At 37.8% G+C, this 23,674-nt stretch overlaps 1 protein-coding gene across 12 annotated transcripts in view; it reads right to left on the bottom strand.

Annotated features, from left to right (window-relative positions):
- Window positions 1–23,674, bottom strand: part of KDM4C (lysine demethylase 4C) — a 451,156-nt gene that overhangs the window by 257,842 nt on the left and 169,640 nt on the right. The gene's annotated exons all lie outside the window — the stretch shown is intronic.

The raw sequence follows: 23,674 nt of genomic DNA on the forward strand, positions 1-23,674 counted from the left end.
TTTCCCACATTCTCCAATTCACTCCTGCCAATGAAAATAATTCATACCTATTTAAACAATATTTTAACTCTTGAACAACAACAACAAAAAAAAACAGAATGACCTCAACAATCTTCGTGGGTGGAATATGAATAGGCAGATTCCCTCATTCAACTTTATATCATTTCCCCAAAATCAGAGAGAAAAATTAATGAAACTGGGATGTTTCTACTCTAATCTACAATCATTTGTCCATCCACCAAGCACAGAAAAATACAGTGCTGTTGCTCTGAAAGTTGCTTAGCCAAAATAGAACCTATTCAAAGGTGATCAAAATTTCTAAAAACAAGAAGGTCCATTTTAGAAGACATAATCCTCTTAGTAAATATGCAACATTCAATGCTTAAAAGAGAAATAAAATAAAACATCCGGCTAAAATCTCTTTGTAAGTTAGAACTGGCTTTATTCATATTTTATTCACACATATAAATTATCTTGCCTGTAACTAAAGCTTAATATATATTTGCTGGATAAAGAAAAAGAATTTCATCTGGTCAAAAGAATTAGCCAATAAAGAAAAATATCGGCCAGGCACAGTGGCTCACTCCTATAATCCCAGCACTTTGGGAGGCCAATGCAGGAGGATCACTTGAGACCAGCCAGGGCAACACAGTGAGACCTGTCTCTATAAAAAAACAAATTAAGAAGTCCCAGCTGCTCGGAAGGCTGTGGCAGGAGGATCATTTGAGCCATCGTGACAAAGCAAGACCTGTTTCAAAAAAAAAAAAAAAAAAAAAAAAAAACCTCTCATTAAAATTGCAAACACATCTATTATATTTTTACCACTGTCCTTCAGAAGTTTATATTGAACCTCTTCTTTAAAATGTTCATAGGCTCCCCATCACTCAGAATAAAAAAGGTCCAGATACCTCTGTAAAACTTTCAAGATACTTCATGGCCCAGCTCCACCCACCCTTCTAAACACACTATACCTCAAATCACTCAGAAGTGACTGTCAAAAACACCTTACCACATCTAGCCCCCATCTTTACTCAGGCTGCTGACTCTCTCCTTCCAAATATGTACTTCCAAAACACCATCCAATCTTCACCAGGTCAAATATCAGGTTTCTCACAAAGCTGTTCAAATTCATGCCATGTTGGAATTAAATTCCCCCCATCCTATAACCCTGATTACCTTGTACTATTTTACAGCATCTGTCAGTGATAAAAGCCCAGCCTGTCATTAATTCAAGTGCTGAAAAGGAGTCTTTGTGAGCTTCTCACGCCCCAGCATAGGTCCTTCCTGATGGCAAACTGCAACCTGACATTTGATAACATCATCACTATTAACAGGCAGCTTCCAAAGGAAGCTGGAAGTGTAAAACTAGCCCTTTCCTTGTTCTTCGAAGGCTATACCTTGGATGCAGGGCATAGCCACCAAGACTAAGGCTCCAATAAGGTCCAAGGAATATACACAAATTGTTGTACCATTTGAGGAAAGAAAAACAAAAGCAGACAGTCTCTTTATTCTTGAGACAGTCAAGTGGATTATTTTCCATATTTTTGTTCTCTCTCTTAAGGGTTAAAAATAATCAAATTTTGCCAGTGGAATAGCATAATATGTGTCAAATACAACTAGGAAAATGACTTCTTAATGACTAGACAGTAACAATCATTTTCTCTCTTTTGAATTAAAATGGAATGTAACCCCAAACCTCTAAGTGGCAGGCATCTCCAAGTGCTCATCATAGTAGTAGTGAGAAGACAATACAGTAAAAATGATTGCTTCAGAGGAAGGTCATTTTCTTTTGTTACCTAATGCTTTACCATGCAACCCCCTAAACCCTTCACAGGACATCTGAAGCACCTAAAACAAACTCTCTTAGGTAGATGCATGAACACCTGGTTCATAAAACCTAAACAGTAGAAAGAGATCATGTGCTTCTTGCATATTTTTACCAATAAGACAATATAGGGTGAGCTGCATTCTAGCAAATTAATAAAGTATCTTTGAAGTAGTAAAGGAAGTTTAAAATTTTTCCAAACTAAAAAAGCACCCCACAGAAAATTCTATGATTTAGAACTTTTTAGCATGTTAATTTCAGTAAGACTAACTCGAGAATTTCAAATTGTGCCCCTTTTTATAAGTTCAACACTTAATTCTTAAAATAGAGAAAGACAGGTAGACAGCAAAATCAAAAAGACTCTGTCTTAGTACATTTGGGCAGCTTTAACAAAGCAAATTACAGATAATTCACAAATAATAGAAATTTACTGTTCACAGTTTTAGAGGCTGGCAAGTCCAAGATCAAGGTGCCAGCAGATTTGGTGTCTGGCGAGGGCCCATTCTCTGCTTCAAAGATGGCGCCTTGTTTCTGTATCCTCACATGGCAGAAGAGATGGAAGGAATGGGGAAGGCGAATTTGCTTCCTCAAGCCCTTTTGTTAGAACACAAATCCCATTCATGAGGGTGGAGCCCTCAATGCCTAATCATTTACTACAGGCCCCACTGCTTAATACTAGTGTATTGCGGTTTAAGTTTCAACACTAATTGTGGAGGGACACCAATACTCAAACCATAGCAGACATAATAATAAATACAAACAATGCTAATGTTTTTTAATGTCAAAAGGCACTCATGAATTGGTCCAATACCTCTGCATCCCTCATTATAAGCACTGATCTTACCAAAAGCATGTGGCATATCATAATGGTATTACAAGTAGCCAGGAAATGATGTACTCATCTGTTACTGTCTTAGACAATGATTTATTAAAATGGGAAAATACGGGCCAGGCACAGTGGCTCATGCCTGTAAGCCCAGCCTGTAATCCCAGCACTTTGGGAGTCTGAGGCAGGCAGATCACCTGAGGTCGGGTGTTCAAGACCAGCCTGACCAACATGGAGAAACCCTGTCTCTACTAAAAATACAATATTAGCTGAACATGGTGGCGCATGGCTGTAATCCCAGCTACTCGGGAGGCTGTGGCATGAGAATCGCTTGAACCTGGGAAGCAGAGGTTGCGGTGAGCCGAGATTACACCATTGCACTCTAGCCTGGACAACAAGCGCAAAACTCCGTCTCAAAAAAAAGGGAAAATACAAAATGTACTATGTTGTAAACAAATAACAGTCCCAGGCTTTCAACTGCAAACAAGGACGATGGAACAGAATTGAAAAAGAAACACAGAAAGTGCAGTTGCTCCTAAAGGAGTGCTTAAACCCTGACTGTTAGCTTGTTCCCTGCTCTCAACTCTCATACTATCCCTTCCATCTACATTAACAGTAATATGTGTCCATTAAAACCGCATAAACTAGCAGAAACTCTGACATTAGTGTGGCCTCAAAGGATGTCAAATACACCTTATTATTTTTTATAGTAACTGTTTGAATTGTCATCTGGGAATTTTGTGATTCTGCTTATATGGATTATCATAATAGAGTAGAAACTGTCCAATTTTTCCCATGTGCTAGCTTTCCTGATAAGAAGGAAGGGAAGGCAGCCAGGGTGGCTGTCACTGAAATGACTCCCCTTGGGCTCTGCCACACCCACCAACAGGGCAGGAGGACAAGTGAAGTCCACTGACCCACCCCTCAGAGAAGAGGTATAGGTAACAGTCCTTTGCCTGCCTCTCACAAATCCCAATGGAGAAGCACACTGTACATGAAACGTATTCTTCACCAGCTGGCGCAAGGTATGAGCTAAAGAAGGAAACACATGATAAAAACCTATTTTGCAAACTAGAGCCTAAGACAGTGCATTAGATTCTTTAAATGTTGCATTACATCACAACAAATGGGTTTGTTTCACCATATCCTCCAAGATTACCTAATTAATTGTTTTAAATCAACTTGCTTGCATTTAAATTTTAATACTAGGAAACATTTTAATGAAAGATTTTTTATTTTTCATTTCATATCCCTGGGTAGTTAATTTTTTGAAAAGTATAATCAACTTATATTATCTAGAAAGAAAATGGATATTTCCTTATCCCAGAATAAGCACTAGTGCTTTATTTGTTTAGTTGCAAACACAGAACTAAAACCATCATTACTAAACCAAGGTTATGTCTCAAGTATGTCATAGTTTTCACTTCCATTGATTCCAGGGAAGACTGATACAGTATTTTCTTTGCTTTTTATTTTTTATTTTTTGTTAAATTCCTCAACATATTGAAAATGTCCACTGATTTGGAACAATATAGAAAAGGTACCATATGAAAAACTCCAAGAATATCACAATTCTTGAAATATCAACAATAGAAATAGTGAAAAAATTATTCTTTTCCTTATTTCTTTATCAAAAGTAGTAAAAAAAAAAAAAAAAAAAAAAAAAAGAAAGGATTAAAAAACACGCATGGTAACACATAGGGAATATCTACACATCTCCGGGAGCAACCATAAGTTCAGAAGACACTAATACATGCTATCCTCATTAGAATCCAGTTACTGGGGAAAGAAACAACCTTACAAACATTTCTAAGCAGAAATGCCTTTGGACTACAGCAAAACCAAAATTAGTTAAAGCTGCAAATATATAAATTCTCTCTCTCCCAGTATATTTATTACCCTTCAGATAGAACAACGAACAATTTGTACATGCGTCTTCTGTACTTTCAATCTACTCCATTCACATACATTAATGATCATTTCTGTTTTTATCCACTGTGTTTGGCAGAGGCATTTGTATTCATTCATTCTACAATGAATGCCAGGACTATGAGCTTCCTGGAACCCTGCCTCAGAGAACAGCACCTACGTGGAGCATGTCAAGGAATGCCAGCATGGTGTGTACATCTTCTCCAGCAGTCTTCAGAATAACCCTGGGAGACAGGACTTTATCACACAGGAGACAGGTTAAGGGTCCTGACTGCAAGAAGTGACAGCAAAGCTGAGCTGCATGGTATCGAGTATTCATTAGTCTGGGGAGGAGCAGCTCAACTTGCTGCTAACGGAGAATGCAGAGAAGCATAGAATGGCAGAAGAGGAGGAAGGGGCAGGCGGGCAGGAAATAAGACTGGCCAGAAACAGCAATGCACCATGAAGGCCCCTCCCTGGCTCTGCCTGCACCTTGAGAAAACCTCTTTCCTAAGGTCACCTGCCATGTTCCTGTTCTGTGCCAACCTCCTGGGAGAAACCTTCACAGATGGTCTGGCTACCATCTAGTTTTGGCACTGGGTTTCCACCTTCCTCACAAACCTCACAAACTGCCCCAAGTCCTGGGCAAAAGTAGCGGAGCAACCCTGCAGAAGAGCCTCATGACCTAAGAAGCCAGAACCAGGATCCACAGGACATGGGGTGTTTACCCCCTCAGGCAACAGTGCCCAGTCCCTGCCACCTCCCCGAGCCCCAGGACCAGCCTCCTCCCATGTTCTTATGCAGAGCCAGAAACATTCAGCTAGGTCACACAAGTTCACAAACATGCCCTTTGCAATACCTCACCAAAAGCTTCATGACCACAATAATTTAATTAAGTTTTTAGATATAATAACTTATTTTAGAGATCTAGGAGATTAGTCAAATTTCTCCCTTTTGAATTAAATATGAACATTTTATACAACTGCTAACATTGTTAAACAGGTCTGACTTATCTAGCAGAGGTAGGAAGTGAAATGTACCATGGACAGGCATGAATTTCAACTATTTAACGCTATTCATTCTAAAATTCACTAATGTACTAGCTTATTTTCTTAATCGGGATATGTAATTCATCAAAATCATTAACTAGCTTGACAGCCCACAGTCATCATTACAAATATCAGATACAATTATGCACACTGAAGAATTATTGATATTTATACTCCTGTTTGAAGCTAGAAACAGGTAATTTATCCAAAGCCTCAAATCTAGCAAATTATGGAAACTCTAATCTTTCAGATTCCTCATCGCTGATCATTTTCTACCCTCTTGTCTTTTTACTTCCATATTAAAAGTTGGAGGTTTTTTTCCCTCATCCTCTAAGTGACGGCATAAAAGTTTTTTATTAATAGAGCTATACATAATTTCAAGTAAATTAAGTAATTTAAGCCAGCCCTTTTTAAAAAATAATCTTTTATTTTTTTCACTGCACATGTGATAACTGGTTGCTATAGAAATATTTTAAAATAAAGATAAGCAAATTAAAACCCTGCAAAGATGATGCTAAAATTTAATAAACATCTTTCTATAATTTGTAATACAAGTATGCATTCAAACTAAGAAAAGATCCTATTCTATAACCTTTTTTTAATCCATGACCGTGTATTACAAACATCTATCTACACATATCAATAAACATACCTCCACATCATTCTTAATGCTAATTAGCATATCATGACTGGATGTACCATCATCTATGCAACTATCCCCCAGCGTTCAACATTTACTTGCTATCAATTTTTTCAGTTTCATAATCAACACTGTGAAGACTATCCAAATAAATGCATTTTTGGGCAACTACTAATTATTTCCATAGGACAAATTCCCAGGTGTGGATGCAGGGTCACAAGGCACACATTTCTAAGGCTGGTGCCTTGGCATGCTCTGGGGTGTACTAATTTGCATAGTTTAAAACTGCACTGAGTATTTCCATTTGTCTTCTGCACCAATCTGAGAGGTGAGAAATGGCACTAACCTCTTTGCATTTCTATGACTACTAATGAGATTATATTTACGCTTTGTAGTTATTTGCTGACTATATTTCTGCTTTAGTGAACTGCCTGTCTTTTGCCCAGTTTTTCTAATTTTAGTGTGGAGGGACCCACAATTGTGCCTCTCAGTGCTTTAATTTTCTCTAATAAGATGGGGCTAATAACGTTATCTATTTTATAGGACAGTTGTAAAAATTAAACAAGTTAATGTAAGTTCAGCCTTATGCCTGACACAAAGTAAGGACTCAATGAAGTTTAGCCATTTAAAGATTAATGAATTACAAACGGGAATTTCTTTATATATTAATGCAGTGCTGCTTCTCAAACTTGCCCAAAAACGACCCCTAATGGCAAAAAAGAGTAACTCATAACCTCATGGCATCTGAAGGTAAAAACCAAGCCGCATACCAGATGTATCAAATTTCCTTAAAACATGGTTTTATTTTAAAATATTCAAGTAAATTTTATATTCAGCTCCAAAATATATCAATTTTACCATATTTTCCTTCTCACAAACTTGCTATTAAGTGACATCCAGGGATTACTTGGACATGTACCTTATTAAGGATATTAACCCACTACCTATCATATACTTTTCTATTCAGCTTGCAATTTTCAAAGATATACATGAAATCTTCTCTCATGGTGTCCACCAATGATGTGCCGCTTCAAAAGTCTTGCTCCACTCAAGGATCAAATAAATACTCCCCTATATTTTCTTCTAATATATTTAACATTAAATATTTTTTTAAGAATTTTTTAGCAGGACAGAAATCCAAATTTGTTTTTCCTCACCCTCTTTTGCTGTCAAATATACTCTAAAATACTAAAGACTTCAAAATAAGTGTATATACTTACTTGTTTCATTAAATGTTTTTACAAAGTCTGCCATGTTAAAAATACCAGTGAAAGCTTATTTTTATTTTATTTTTTTTACATAAATACAAACTGGAGAGTATTCTATCATTTTGGACACAGCATTTAATACAAGAAATCTTTGAAACATCAGACAGTGGCAAAGACCCACCTACCCTTCTGGTGATTTTTCATGGGCCCTGCTGAATAGCTTGAGTTTATAAAATCAAATTTCTATCCCAATATGCATCAATGCCACTGGATGTGCTAGATCAGATGGTCATCACACACCCAAATTAATGATCTATAGCACTACAGAAAGGTGTTACACTTGAGAGCCTTTTGGGTCCAGTAAGAGGGGCAAGCGCAGCACTTTGCAGCTCTCTGTCCCACCTCCATTGCCTAACTACATCTGTTCTCTTGGCCACACCATGAACTCCAGGACATGCTTCCACTAGCATAGAGCTACAGCTGGACAAGAAGCAGACCCCTCTCTTTGCCTATCCATATGTAGCTGATTATAGAATTACATTCTTTACTTTCTAATACTCTCATGTAGGTTTTAACATTTTCAGTATGTTTCACATTTGTTTTATTTTCAAAAGACAGAAATCAATTTTTTAAAAAGTTCCTGGGGCAGATCTGGTAAACAAAAATAGGAGAATGCACTCATGGTAACTGTCACAGGACAATAAGAGACAAAGGGATTCCAAATTGCTTTTAAGAGGTTAATAAATATCAATACCTCGTAGAAAGAAAAATGTTTATTACATGCCATGTGTCAGTCACTACTCCAGGAGTTTACTCTCATTATCTGATTTCATCATTACAACTAACCTATCATCATTGTTCCAATTTGGTATTATTAACCCAATTTATAGATGAATTGCCCAAGATAATATTACCTGTAAATGACAATGCTAGGATTCAAATCCAGGCAGACTAAATGTCCTCTCTTTACCACTAAAATCTACTTAATGTCCCCAACTAAGCTAGGTACCTCCCCACCCCCCACCTCAGAAACTTAGCAAAGAGACGCCTCTTTGCTAAGTCAGTGCTATGAAGACTACATCCTCCCCCCAAGAAGATCTTGTCACACCTGGTCCCACAGGGATGTGTTCTGACCTGATTCTCCGTGGCTAAATGGAGCATGTCGGGCCAGGTGAGGTCCTTCCATGGACGCCCCTTCCCAGCTGTGCCCCACTCAAGCCTCATTCTCTCAGTGAAAGAATGAGTGGTGGGGGACCTGCACACACTGCTACTTGTCAGCTTGTAAGGCCCTCCCAATACATTCTATTTCATTTTTGTACTGTGTGTGCCTGTCTGTACCCACTTCGCACAGCAGCTACACTAAGTAACATGTAGAGATTAAACACAATAACAGTTTGCAGTAGATTTGGAAGCAAATTATAACCTCATTTCACAAAAGACAGCACTTCAATTTGATGGTATTTTAGGTTAAATGCACACACTTCCTACACATAAAATGCGCACTTCATTTAAGAAACAACTAATATAAAGGGAATATAAACAATAGTATAAATATCTCTTACTACATTAAGTTACATCCATTTTTATCATCTTCTCTTCAATATAAAACATACCAATTACAAATGTATAACCAATAAATACCTTCTAAGACTCTAGGTCAAGGTTATTAGGAAAACCCATTCCTTACAAAGGACTTCGCAGGAAAAAAAATGTATGAAGGGACACTGTCCTCTGCTGGTGAATTTTCCACACTGTCTATGAATCTTTGAGTAGAAAATTTAATATGTTAATATGTAAGAACCATAGTCCATGATACAATTTACAGTCTAACAGTGACTTTTACTTGTATGAAAATGTTAAAGAAATACATAGCCAAAGCCAATACAAAATTTCAGGCTGTTTTTACAACAAGGAATAAAGAATGCCATTTTATGTGAATATAGTTTCAACACAGAATTCCACTTTAATTCTTTCAACAGCATTTTGAGTTAGTAATTGTATTAGTGCTGTTTACTTCCATTTTAGAATCAATGCAAAATGTCCCTTAATTAGATATCAATTATTAATTATAGAGTAATGCTTTAAATGCCGAAAAAGTCCTATGAGTAAAGACATATATTTATACTACCCTCTTCCCCTAAAGTTTTGGCTACAAGTTAAATATTCTGGAGGAAACAAATTTTAAAACATCTCTGCTATGCGTCTATAAGATGCATTTAGACATTGGTCCAGAGCTCTATATGTACAGATACTACTGAAAACTTTAACGATAATTTTACTGAATTTTAAATAATACATGAAAATAGACTTGCAAAAAAATAAATAAATGAATGTCAACCTCACAGAAGTAGACTGCATAAAAGATGAGGGTTTGCCTGTCTGTATCTCAAGTTCATTCCTCTGGCCATAGCATTAACCATGTTTATCTTTCATTTATTTTTCATTCAATTTACATATTTTTAAGATTGCTTTTTAAAAATACAGCTTCACACTAAAGAAGTATTCCTTAACTACTCTTTGTCACATAACAATATATTTTGAAGATCATTACCACATCAATACATACACCCTGCTGTTTTTAACAGCTGCATAGCAGAGATTTTTCTAAAAATCTATTGAGTCAATCCTTTACTGCTTGTAAGCATATTTTCACAATAGTAAAATTGGGCAGAGGTGTTATAAATGTCCTTGTTTAAAACTGGTTACAAGAATAGTTTCTAGAATCCTTGATCCATATCATAAATCTTAGATTGTTCCCATGAAATAAAATACCTATCTATGTCACCCATGTAAATAAACAATACTATGCAATGCTGTTTTCATTTTTGCCATACTAATATTTAAAGGCAATTTCATTTTAAAATTCACTTGAGTCTACAACTGTGCACAAATAACTACAAAAATCATGTAATGCCAAACACTTTTAGTAACCCAAAGAGAAATTTTTAAGAACCTGCCAGGCATAGTGGCTGACACCTATAATTCCAGCACTTGGGGAGGCTGAAACAAGAGGATCACTTGAGCCCAGGAGTTCGAGACCAGCCCGGGCAACAAAGCAAGACTTCATCTCTATAAAAAATGTAAAAATTAGCCAGTCATGGCGGCGTGTGCCTGTAGTCGTCCCAGCAACTCAGGAGGCTGAGGTGGGAGCACCTGTAGTCCCAGCTACTAGGGAGGCTGAGGTGGGAGGCTCTGGTCAGTGTGCCAGCCCTTTGCCTCAGAGACAAAACCATTGAAGCAGAAGACTTGGAGTCACTCATCTCCCAATTCGCCCATAGACTCTATTGAGACAACAACAGGCACTTAGGAACTGTATACCACGATGCTGAGAATTCCTTCCATAGCGTTGCCTGGAGAGGTTTACCCTGTGGAGTTTCCACAAACGAGAAGTACCATTTACTCCAATGCTTAATAATAATTACTTCTAAGAAAACAAATCTGACACCATCTGTGATCATGTCCATCAGTTCCAGAAAGCAAATTGAGAAAAAAAAAAACAAGGGAAAAGTGCTCTCTCATCATGAAATCAACACACACAGCATCATGTTAATCTACAACTAAACTTGACATGTGCCCTTTGAAATTCTATGTTTGTATACTTTCCAACCTCAAAATGTTTCTTTGAAAACAGAGTGTGTTGCGTCTTTCCAATTTTCTCGGTAAGTAGCTATGCGTCAATTACTCAGTCATTTGAATTTGGGCTTCAGATTCTCCACAACTCAAAGCCTGGATACTTTCAGAAATATGGATCTGAACTCCAAATCCTTTTCTTCGTTTACACAGAGGCCACTCTAACTGGCAGGATCCTCAATGTGAACATAAAATAAAGGGTAATAGGAATTGAAGGAGAATCTGTGCTCAGCACATTTTTCAGTCTGAGGGGCGGAATGAAGTCACAGGCTGATTTAGCTTTGCCCCAGACACCTTCCATCTCAACACCAGCAAACATGTCTGTATAGTAACTGGATCAAAAAGCAACATAAATTAATCATAAGGATCCTACACTATAGAAATGCCAGTTAAACCCACCTACAAATCTGAGAACGGCAGTTATCTGTTACGAAGTCTTGGTCATGCTTTCTCAAAAGAATCATTTTAGGGCTTAGGATTCAGCATTAATTCTGAAGGTCGTGAGTGTAAACAGCACCCAAGTTCAGAAGAACCTCTCTGATATTCTAAACAAATGTCAAAGACTAAAGGAGGAAACCATGTTTTCTAAAAATTATGACCATATACCTAAGTATGTTCCCCCAAACTAATGGCTGTAGTTGTAAGACAATCTAGACATTTCAGGACAATCAACACTCGGTAGAGTCAGTTTGAGGGGAAATTATATAACCGAGAAGAGTTTCATACAAGGGCTAACCAGGGTTTAGAAGTGTTTCTTCATAGTCTTTTCCCTCATCTATCCCTCAATCCCCTGCCAAGACGGCCTCCAATGTGTATCCCTGTTGGCATACTGATGCTACATTTGTTCCTCGTTAACTATATATACTATGGCATCCTCAAAAATAGAAAAGCTTGTATTTAATTTTTTAATATAGATAATATATACTCTTTGGCAGTTTGCTCTTTTAAGAAGCACATCAAATTAAAGGATATTTTAAGCACCATCTGCTCTCTGCAACAATGGGCAATAATGTTTTAAATCTATAGTATCCTTTATGGTTATTGCAGTTAGCATTCTGTTGTGCTGAGGGTTTTTTTGTTTGTTTGTTTTTTGTTTAATGTAGTCCTCCTTGCCTAGGCTCATACTTAGAAACCAAGCTAGTTTTTTTTTTCTTTTGTGTTATTCCCAGTTTAATTTCCCATTGCCATAAAACTGTTGACTAAAGCCATTTAGTTACTTTTTCCTCTCATATCTTCCAAATTCACTGGAATACTCCTTTATGATGCCACAGAAAGGCATTACTAAAGGAATTTATTAAAGTTTTTCTTAAAAATACATTCCTTCAAATATACAGACCCAGTTATAAATGCTGTCATTCAGTAAAACAGAAACTGCAAAGGCATTATAAATCTCTTCCAGTATTAACTGTAGTGGAATAAGCCGAGGTGACAGGTGTGGACACAGCCCATCAACAAAGACAAGACTGGACCCGTGCACCAAGCACAAGCCCACCTACCATCTGCTCTGCACCCAGGGAATGCAAACAGAGCCATGAGCTAAGGTGTTCATTTTCAACATTCTGATTTGTTAACAAGACCTGTGCAATGAACTCTTATGTACTACTGTGGTTCTGTGATGCCCCTCAAAAAAAAAAAAAATCCACTGCAAACCACCTGTCACATTCTTTTGGGATACGCTACAACAATTTTCTTCTAGTAAGTATCAATAACCCAAAAATGTTTTACTTGCCATAAATGAAAGACATATATAGATATAGGTATAAATATATAGATAGATATAGATACAGATTTTTTTTTCTTTTTTTTTGAGATGGAGTCTCACTCTGTTGCCCAGGCTGGAGTGCAGTGGCACAATCTCAGCTCACCACAACCTCTGCCCCCCAGGTTCAAGCAATTCTCCTGCTTCAGCCTCCCAAGTAGCTGGGATTACATGTACCCACCACCATGCCAGCCAATTTTTGTATTTTTCACAGAGATGGGGTTTCTCCATGTCAGCCAGGCTGGTCTTGAACTCCTGATCTCAAGTGACCTGCCCACCTCAGCCTCTCAAAGTGCTGGGATTACAGATGTGAGCCACCGCGCCCGGCTAATGAAAGATACACTGAACAGAATGATATATTAAAGACACTGCAAAATAATGTATAGAATCTTGAATAACATTGTGTAGATTTTCGAAAAGATACCGATATATGCTGATATTTTAAGAGATATACAATGAACTGTTAACAGTTTTTTACCTTTAATAAACTAGAAAGGGTGTCATTAAATATTTTTATTTTATTTTTATAAATTTCAACAATGGATATTTGGGTAGTAATATAATTAGCCATAGTGATTTCCTTTCCAATGCTTTTCTGTAAAATTTTTAAAAATTATAGTGTATGGACACAATTGGTTATTCAATGATTCCTATATCATTGGACATTTTAGTTATAATTCTATTTTCACTGATAAAACTGGCATTACAACAATCACCTTCTGCCTACAATCCTGTTCATTTCCTAAGAGTGTGAGAAAATGGTAAAAGCGCAAGAAGATGTTCACCAAGACTGATGCACACTGCCCACCTTCTCTTCAGGATGCTTACTCCAATCATATTCCTGCCAAGAGAACACAGTGCCCACTGTACCAACTACAGTCTCCTGGGAACTGGGAATTTTCTTATTATCTTTACTAATATGATTCAAAAAAAGAAAAGAAATCATTATATAAGCTTGAAAACTGTTTCAATTTTATTTACCTTCAAAGAAACAAGTTTTCATGCTATTTCAATAATCAATAAAACAGTCACCTTTTTAAAAAATTAACACTCAAAATCAAAGGACAACCCTGAATATGCATTCCTAAGAACTGGGAATATGCTGCCAAAAATCAATGAAAATGATTATCGGGCCTTACAAAAATACCTTTTACGAAAATTTTAAACAGTTAATAGAAACTAATTGGGTTTTTTTAATCCAATCAAAAAACCTGAAGTATATGAAACTGATGTGTGAAATACAGTCAAAGCTTAGCAGTAATCTCTACCGTCCAGGATGGTGTTTTTTCCCAAGGGATTACAAAACACAGCCTTTCAAATTCAACAAGGGGCACAAGAGCTACACTGTGTTTTTGAAAATATAAGCAACAGCTCCTTCAAATTCCTTCTCTCAGCAATCTGGTCCACAAAAACCCACCGTTATTTATTGGCACTTCTTTTCATACTGCCTTCATTTTAGCAAAAAGTACACCTGAATGCAAGTGAGAAGTCAGTAAAACTATCTAATATCCATCTGCCCAGCCTGCTGTTGGCACTTACCCTGCAAACACTGTCCCCACAGACACTGTTTCTCAGCACCTCAGGCCTGAACTCCACCAGTCTTCCCCCAAACTAATATTCAGGGAGTTCCCTGCCATAAAAATGACCCACAATGAATCACTTCCTAAATATGTGCTTGGGGAGAGGGGCATGGTGCCTAGGCGAGTTCTCCCATCACCGCCCGCATCCTCACAACCTCTGAGGCACAAGTGAACGCCCTCTTTACAGGTAGGAAAACTAAGCCTCACAGAGACATGTCATTTGCCCCAGGCCACACAACTATTCCACTGAGAACCAGAATTCCAACACAGTCCCAGGTGATTATGTTGGGTTTTTTACATGCACTCCTGACAGCCATCAGGACATTTACTAAGCTCTTCAGAAAGAGGTATATACAGTGCATTCCTATCTTTAACATCTACTCTATTTCTTTTCCAACACTCTCCCTTCCTCCCCTTAAAAGTACTACGGGGCATGTTTACTTGATCATGAAATATGTGGGCACAATTCTATATGTGTTCACAACACCTATTAATTCTTGCAGAAAAGAGACTATAAATGATATATGTACAAAACATTACACATCTCCAATTTATAAACAGATATTAAGTTAATGTTTTGGAACTCAAAACTCATATTGGTGGAAAAAAATACAAGATGCAGAAGAACCCCAACCCAAACAACAAAGGCCTAATTTAACTCCCTAAAAACCCATGGCTCTCAACCCACAGCATCCACCAGAGTCACAGGAAGATTTCAGAAATGCAAATGCTTGTCCCTTATCCTCAGAGATTCTAATCCTACTGATTTTGGTGGGGCCAGGGGTCCATACTTATAATGTTCCACAGAGCTGAGAACATAGACTGAAGTCTGTAAGCGCCACTATACAGAAACTACATATCTTACTTAGTTTTTTAACCACAGCACAGGGCCCACCAAATAATAGGTGCTAAAAGTAAATATGTGTGACGAAATGAGGTATCAGAAGCACATATTGTGGCAGATTCTGTCAATGAATCTTTTTCCTTCTTTCTTCCATCTTTTTCTTTCTTCTCCACAGGCAGAGCCCCTTTCCCTAAAAACACCAGTTACTCGCCAGTTACCTTTCCAGCCTTTCTAACAGTTGGCCACAGGACATAAAAGGATGTTTTCAAGTGCATTTCAAGGAAAGATTTTCCTCGCAAATGGGAGTGGATGAGCCTAGTTCCCACACTGTCTCCCTTCCTGCCCTTGGCAGCAAGATGTCTGAAGTAAGCACAGCTATCAAGACAAGCCTGCCTGGAGACAGTGAATCTGAAGGACGGGAAGTGCATGAGACCTCATGAGGCTGCTGAGCTGCTGCACCAACCCTAGGAGCACATATCTGACAATCCCTTATGTGAGGTAAAGGCCCTTTTGAGATAAACCACTGTGTGTCGCCTCAGCAGAAGCTGCAGGGGTGGAAGTGCAGGAAAACCTGCATGGATGAGAAGCTGTGGGAAGCCAGGGCATCTGACTATGGCAAACTCTGGGGGGTGCCCAGGGCCCTGCTGACTCTCCCACCAGTCCCTCCTTCCCTCCAGGGGTTGGCCAGCCTGCTTCTCTGAAACGTCACCTCATGTTCTGCCCACTGCTTTCTCTTCTGGATAATCATGAGCCAGAAAACACACTACCAACTTTTGCCTTCTTCTCCAGTCACCATATCTAGAATAGAGCCTTTAGTAAAATTTTTTCCTATGTGTTTACTATTATAAACATTGAAAAAACATGGAAAAGTCCAAACTAAGGCATTAAAAAAAAAAAAATCCTAAAGCTTCAAAAGTGCTACACTAAAATTTGGCCCCTGATAATCATAGAAACATATATTGAGATAGGTGCCCCCTAACTTTGACCTTATTCTCTATACACAAGTCCTTTTATCCAGACAGATGCCTCAGAATTTCCCCACACACACTTGATAAAATGAAAGAGAAGGTAGAGAACCTTTGCTCTCACCCCTACCACCTTAATCAAAGAGCAAGATCAAAGCCTCAGAGTTAACGATGGTTGCACTACAGACTAAAAAGGAATTCACATGTAGGTTTATCGAAAGAGAAGAAGAATCCAAAATAACATGTCCATTGGCTTCTCTTTGTGTTTTGAGACAGGTCTTGCATTGTTGCCCAGGCTGGAGTGCAGTAGTGTGATCACAGCTTACTGTAACCTTGAACTCCTGGGCTCAAGCAGTCCTCCCACCTCATCCTCCCAAAGTGCTAGGATGACAGGCATATGCCATCATGCCCCTGGCTCCACTGGCTTTAGGAATCCAAACTCAACCAATTGTGAGATAGAGTCCAAAGCCATTTGGTGGTGACATCAGCTACAGCTTTCATGAGACAAGACCATTCTGAATCTTCAAGAATCTTGAGAGTGATCCCACAAATCACACACGTGGCTGGCACTTATTTAATCCACTACATCCAGAAAAATGAGTCCAGAAGGATACAGGACATTGGGGGCAAACCTACATCTAAACCGGGCCTCACTGCCTTATTTTATTCTTCATCCCAAACTCCCTCCAATTCAATGTAAGACATAGGACCACCCTGAAAATGAGATATTGTAAAAAGGGGGCCAGTATAGGACAGAAAGCAATTATCTCTGAATGTGCATCATCACTGATCAAGAAAAATAACATGTATCTAGTGCCCAGAGCTCGATCTGACATATTTAGACAATGTCAACTATTATTACTATTGTATTTAACTACAGGAAACTAGACTGAATTAAAAACAAACTAATTCTCAATAGAGTATAGAAGTTATTCAAAGGGCAAATTTACTTTTTTTTAAGGTACTGACAAACTATAGACTCAAAAGCAGATAATGCCTTGATTTCAGGTTAAGAACTAAACATCAGCATCATGAGGCTTATCACTTCCTTTCAAATCCCATAATGCAGCAAATGCAAGTTAACAACAAATGAAATCAGGCTCCCTAGCTCCAGACTTCAGCAATATATACTAACCAACTGGTTTGATACCATCATACCTGAAGTCTCAGACTTCTTGAAGTTTCAGATATCCTGAATCCCACAACTCAATATTTTTTCAGTATAAAAAGAGGACACAATGTGACTATGTTCTTCATATCTCTTAATACTTCTTCCAGATGTGTGAACACTAACTCTCCAGAGGTAGAGGTTTCTCATGGGCTAGCAAGTTACACACACACACACACACACACACACACACACACACACACACACCCACCCATGCAAAAGGCACAGAGGACTCATAGGGCAGTGAAACCACTCTGTATGATACTATAATGTCAGATGCCTGTCATTGTATATTTGTTCAAAACCACTGAATGTACAACACCCAGAGTGAGCCCTAATGTAAACTATGGACTTTGGTCTGGTTGCCGGGGTTTCCTTAAAAAAATAAAAGTTTAAAAACAATTTTTTTTATTTAAAAAAAACTATGGACATTGGGGGATAATGATGCATCAATGTAGGTTCTTTATTTGTAACAAATGCACCTCTCTGGTTAAGGATATTGATAATGCGGGGGGCTATGCACATGTGGGGAGAAGGGGAATATGGGGAATCTCTATACTTTCCTCTGAATTTTGCTGTGAACCTATAGATGCTCTTAAAAGTAAAGCAAAAAAATAAAAGAGCGCAGCAAAACTACTCATCAGCTCTGTTACACTGTACCATCAGAACCCAGGAATCAGAAACAGCAAAAAGTAGAGGTAAAATTGAAGAAAAAAAAAAAATGCAGAACATAAAATCCCCATACTCACGAAGTTCATATTATATATGTCATGTCAAACACTTAAAATTGAAATGCCAAGAACTGTTAAAAGGAACAATACTCAAAGCAGTCTACATTTTCTTTCCTTCACATGTCACAGGGACAGAGAAATATCACTATACTAGTATTTTGTAATCAAAAGCATATTAAAATATAACCTAGAGACTCACCACAAAAATGATCCCTGACTGTTTTAATAAAGACTGCCCAAGATTAAAATTTTCTGGAACGATGCTACCAGATTTAAGAAATATCTAATTTAATTTTGGAGAATTGAAATATAAAATAGAATGAACCCACATCACGGCACTTACATGCTAGACAATTTAATAGTTGAAACCCCTGCCAGATTAAAGGGAAATCAGTTTTAAAATTCTATCATCTCATTTTAAATTTGTTCAAACATTTGAAGATTCAAATATCAAAATGTCTTAAAATTAGATAGTAAGGTAGTACTCCTGGAGTTTATAAGAGAACATTCCCAGCTCTACAGTACAGTTTTTCAGCTTTCTCACATATCACGTTAATATGATCACTTAAAATTAATACAAAATAAAAGATATCATTTTTGTGTCACCAACTATTACCTTTCCTTCCAATAAGATAATATTTACCCTGACACAGTAAGTCTCTTTCACTGCACGCACTGTAATAAATACACTGCTTCAGATGGTATAAACGAGATATGACTGTCCCCAAGACAATGATTCTTTTTTACTCAAGAAAGTCAGTACAGTAAATAACTTTTCCTCCCTTCGAGACAATCATAGTGCTTGAGGCTGCTGAAACACAAACACAAAATATCTTCACAAATGTCTCCAAACAGTCAAGCTGAAAATCTAAGCCAAAGTTTCATTTAACAGCCTGTCAGTTTTTGGATGTGAAGCTAATGAATGCAGTGGCAAACAAATCCATCAAACCTAACATCAAACAACTGCACTTCATCCCAGCAAACGGAAAAATGAAATACAACCTGCCGGCCAGCGCTTTGATCCAACCTGGCCAGGAAGCAGACCTGTGAGTGTCACGGCATCAGCTGCACAGAGTAATCACGGACTTCATTCCACCACAGAAGGAAAGAATGCTCCAGAAACAGAAAACAGTCAGCTCAAATACGCACAAATGTCTTATTTCAACTGCTAAACGAGCTGTCAAATATTTTTAAATCTCTATCAAGAAAAAATAATTGCATTTCACTCTGTTACGCCAACATTCAAAGCTACAAAGACTCCTAAAACAAAGAACTAGGTGGTATGTTCCATTAATACTACAACTTTGCAAGTGGAGTTTTATTAAAAGCCCTTCTGTTCTTTCTGAAAGCTCCTTGAAGATAATATATATGTCTTTCTTCTTTGTACACACACGTAGCACAGGAGGAACTCACTGGGCACTCACCAAATCTGACCTCTGCCCGTCAGCAGCAAATGAACATGTGACTACCTGAAACATCACTCTCAATTTTTTTCAGTAATGATCTTGTCTTTGATTAGAGAAATGGGGGAAAATTACACAACTGCCTTCTTAGGTCAGTTGTTCCTGCTAAATGCAAAGCCCTTTTGTTCTGGAGCATCTTACAGGATTTCGCTATGCTATATTTTGCAGGTTAAGACAAGAGAGCAGAATGATCCTCACTGAGGGAAAATAGAAGCAAAGACAGAAATGAGAAGAATGGTAAGGCCTGGGCCATTATCAGAGAGTACTGGAAACAGGGATGGTCAAACTAAGCAGCTACCAAAACTAAAAGGTAAATGTCCCTTCACTCCCTCCTCTATTTTCCCCAGATCTTCTACACAATCCATACACACACCAAAAAAGTCTGTTTGAGAGATGAGGCAGTTTGGATGGATACTGTGAAAAAAGACCATCTGGACTGAAGGACTAAAAAAACAGAGAATTTACCCACAGGGACAGAAATATCTCCCAAATACAATAATTCACCTGAGAATATCAAACATCCAGGAATTTGCTAAAATTTTGAAGTGTATCTGAGGTTTATACAAATAATGAAATTTCTAATCAAATGTACCCAAATCTTAAGAGCCAGGAAGATTTCTTAAACAAGTATCACATATCAATAGGTCAGTAACAGATTCCGATGAAAGTCACAGAAGCCCCCTCTCCAGTCCTGCTGCAGGGACACCAGCAGAAGTCAAGTAGCCAACAGCAAAGGAAGCAGACCTTGAAGCTCTCCCAGTGTCAACTCTACTCTCACCCCTGTTCTCATGGAACAATGCACTCACGAGTGATGAATTCATAGAAACATACATGGTGCCTGGCACACAGCAGATAAGCCTAGTCTCCGTAAGTAGAACTTCTTCCCCATCTACCAGCCATCTGAGACATTTGAAAAGGTCCCTACTGACAAAGCCTGTTGGCTTATGATCAAAAGGTCCCTACTGGGGAACGTGAGGTTATCTTTTCAAAACCTACTTGTTTTTTTTTTTAATTAAAAAAAAATGGCCTTCTGTAACAGCTCTTTTCTGAGTCACCTAATTAAAAATACTGGTTTGTATTACACAAAATTATATTTATATATATATATTTCATAGTGTTTGTGATTACATATATGCACATATAATGTATGCAGACCCCACACTCTGCACTATTTTGCTTATTTAATGCTGTACAACAAATACTTTATCAGATACTTATACAAATTCAATAAACCCTATGTGACAGGTAAAGCAGGTGGCATCACCACCAATGCCTCATTATGAAAAAGTGCTCATATTTTCATAGTAATTATAAAAGTATTGTTTATAAACAATGACTTTTTTATAGTTACCATTTAGAACAAACTGATGAAGACAAACAATTAAGACAAATATGGGCATCCTCAATGCTAAAAGTCTTTTTAGTGCAATTCATTAATTCACTACACATCAGTTTCCAGGAAAACACATAAATGTATGCCCAGTGCACAAATTTGCCAGGGATTAGAAACTACATATATATGCAATACAGTAAATTCATAAGGTTACCTAAAGAATCAGACATGGAGATCAAAAATATGTGTCAAATAACTGATTAAAGTTACCAAAATCTGGGTAAAAAAAAGGCTTACTCAGCTTACTATAATGTAAGATAATTTATTATCCAAGAATAGACATGAAAATATTAATATTGATGGTATAAATTAAGAAAGCACATGATATTTTAGTGAAACATTCAAAACTGTATCTCTTTATAAGGTTATTTTCCGGTTTTTATGCAAAATAACTAAAATTGGTTACATGACTCAAAATATTCTTTTTTCTTAATTTTTGTTTTTATTTTTTGTAGAGACAAGATCTCACTCTGTTGCTAAGACTAGTCTTGAATTCCTGGCCTCTAGCAATCCTCCTGCCTCAGCCTCCCAAAGTGCTAGTTACAGGCATGAGCTACTGTCCCAGCCCAAAGCAGATTCTAAATATGTCAACGATAAATTGGTACCCCCTGTAGTAGGCAGATGCTTCCCCTCCTGCACCCCCAACAAAGATGTCCTCATCCTAATCCCAGAGATCTATGAATACGCTATCTTGCATGACACATGGGATTTTGCAGATTGCCTGCTCTGAAATGCAGGAACTACACAGGAGGACTAGAGAGAGGCTTCTAGGAGAAAAGTCCAGCCCCTGGTTCACGGTCAGCAGCAAATCCAAACGTTTAGTCTTACAACTGTGAGGAAGTGAATTCAGCCAACAACCCAAAGGAGCAAGGAAATGAATTCTTCCCCAGAGTCTCAGTAAGAAATGCAATCCTGCAAACATCTTGACATTCAACTGGTGAGACCAATGCTAGGCCTATTACCTATAGAACCATGAGATAATAAATGGCTATTGTTCTAAACACAAAGTTTGTGGTAATTTGCTACAGCAGCAAGCGACAACTAATATATTCTCAGATGACATCACCTGGCCAAAGGAAGTAAGGGGTGGCCATAACACTGAAAATAATCTCAAATACATTCAGTTAGAGCAATTTTTAATTAGCTGGCCAAAACTGCATTATAGCATTGAATATTTTGTACCCAGAACCAAACAAAATGGTCATAGCCCTTACTAAACTGAATAAACAGATAGTCACATACCTAAGTTCTTTTCTCTTTGCAATAAACCTACAGGATAGAGAGGTATTTCTAATTTATATATTAAGAATAAATGACTTTCCTAATGTTACATGGCTAGCCAGAGAAGAAAAGTTGGTTGTCAGATCCAGCCTCCTCCACCACAGTGCAACACTTCACATTCCCACAACTGTGATGGGCTCTATCAGCTGGGATTTCAGAGAGGAGCACTACCAGCTTCTCTTCCTTCCGCTCCACACCCACTCTACTTCCACATGGAAATGTGGAAATGCAACTCCAATGTACACAGTAGTTTAGCTTCTCCCCAAGGCTGGAATGTCCTATTCTGGCCAATATCATAGGCTACTTCTGAGACCTGTATTAAACAAGAATCAATATTTGTGGTGACTCTGAACAGCTGTAATAGCTGACTTATATCTGTAAGTAAAGGTGCAAACTATAAAATAACAGACCTTGTTATAACCTCGTGGCCAAGACACTGCTTCAAGGCAGATGCAAGCAGTACATTTCCACAAAAGCAATGCAGTGGTTGGCCAAAGTACACACACTGAGTTCTTAGAATACATAGGATGTACAATGTGAAGTAGTAATACAGTTCTGTTCCTTTCCGAATTACTCAGCATAAACAGAAATTACTTAGAACAGAAAAAGTCTTCTAATACCAGGGGCTTTCCTTTATGTCAAGAATGTATTCGAATGACTCCTGGGCTGCCAAAGGGCTATACTTTTATTTATCTTTTAATATAGTATGCAATTTTCTAAATACACAGGTCAATTAAACTAAGAGTTGTCTTCCCTAAATATACTTCTATCTACGTTCACCTGATGGCCCCACATGTAAGTTTCATCAATGTAGAATGCATGATATTCAGTTGAGCCATGCAATGGCCAAAATAAGACCACATACGCTTTATTTATCATTTTCTGCTAAATCTACGTCAACTTTACATCCTCTGTAAAACACACAGTTTCATTTAGAAGCTACCCTCTGCCAGCCTGCACCTTTCCCTTAAAAGCCACAGGAAAGGAAGCAAACCTAATAGAAACCACCATCACTTTGAAGATGTCTTCTATTTAACACCACAGGGGGAAAGTAATTAAATAGAAGTTATTGCCTGTGAATGAAAATACACAGTATGTGAGCTAAATTAAATACACTGGGCAGGAGATGCAAAATTTTATACCAAATTTAACATGAACATGTATTTCCTGTTAAAATGTGTTCTACATTATTACTTTCAAGAATTTCACTTCTGCACTAAGGGCAGTTTTAATCATTTCTGACTACCAACCTCCCTCCATCTCTTGCTACAATTTTATCAGACACTCCCTTCTGTAAAGTGCTGTTTTCTAAGCCACGAACTGATCGCAAACAGGGAGAGATCTGAGTCTACCTAACATGGAGCCACATGATTTCACTGGAAAATCTTGCAAAACACCAACTGG

This window comes from Pongo pygmaeus, chromosome 13 (assembly GCF_028885625.2).
Source record: "Pongo pygmaeus isolate AG05252 chromosome 13, NHGRI_mPonPyg2-v2.0_pri, whole genome shotgun sequence".
NCBI lineage: Eukaryota > Metazoa > Chordata > Mammalia > Primates > Hominidae > Pongo > Pongo pygmaeus.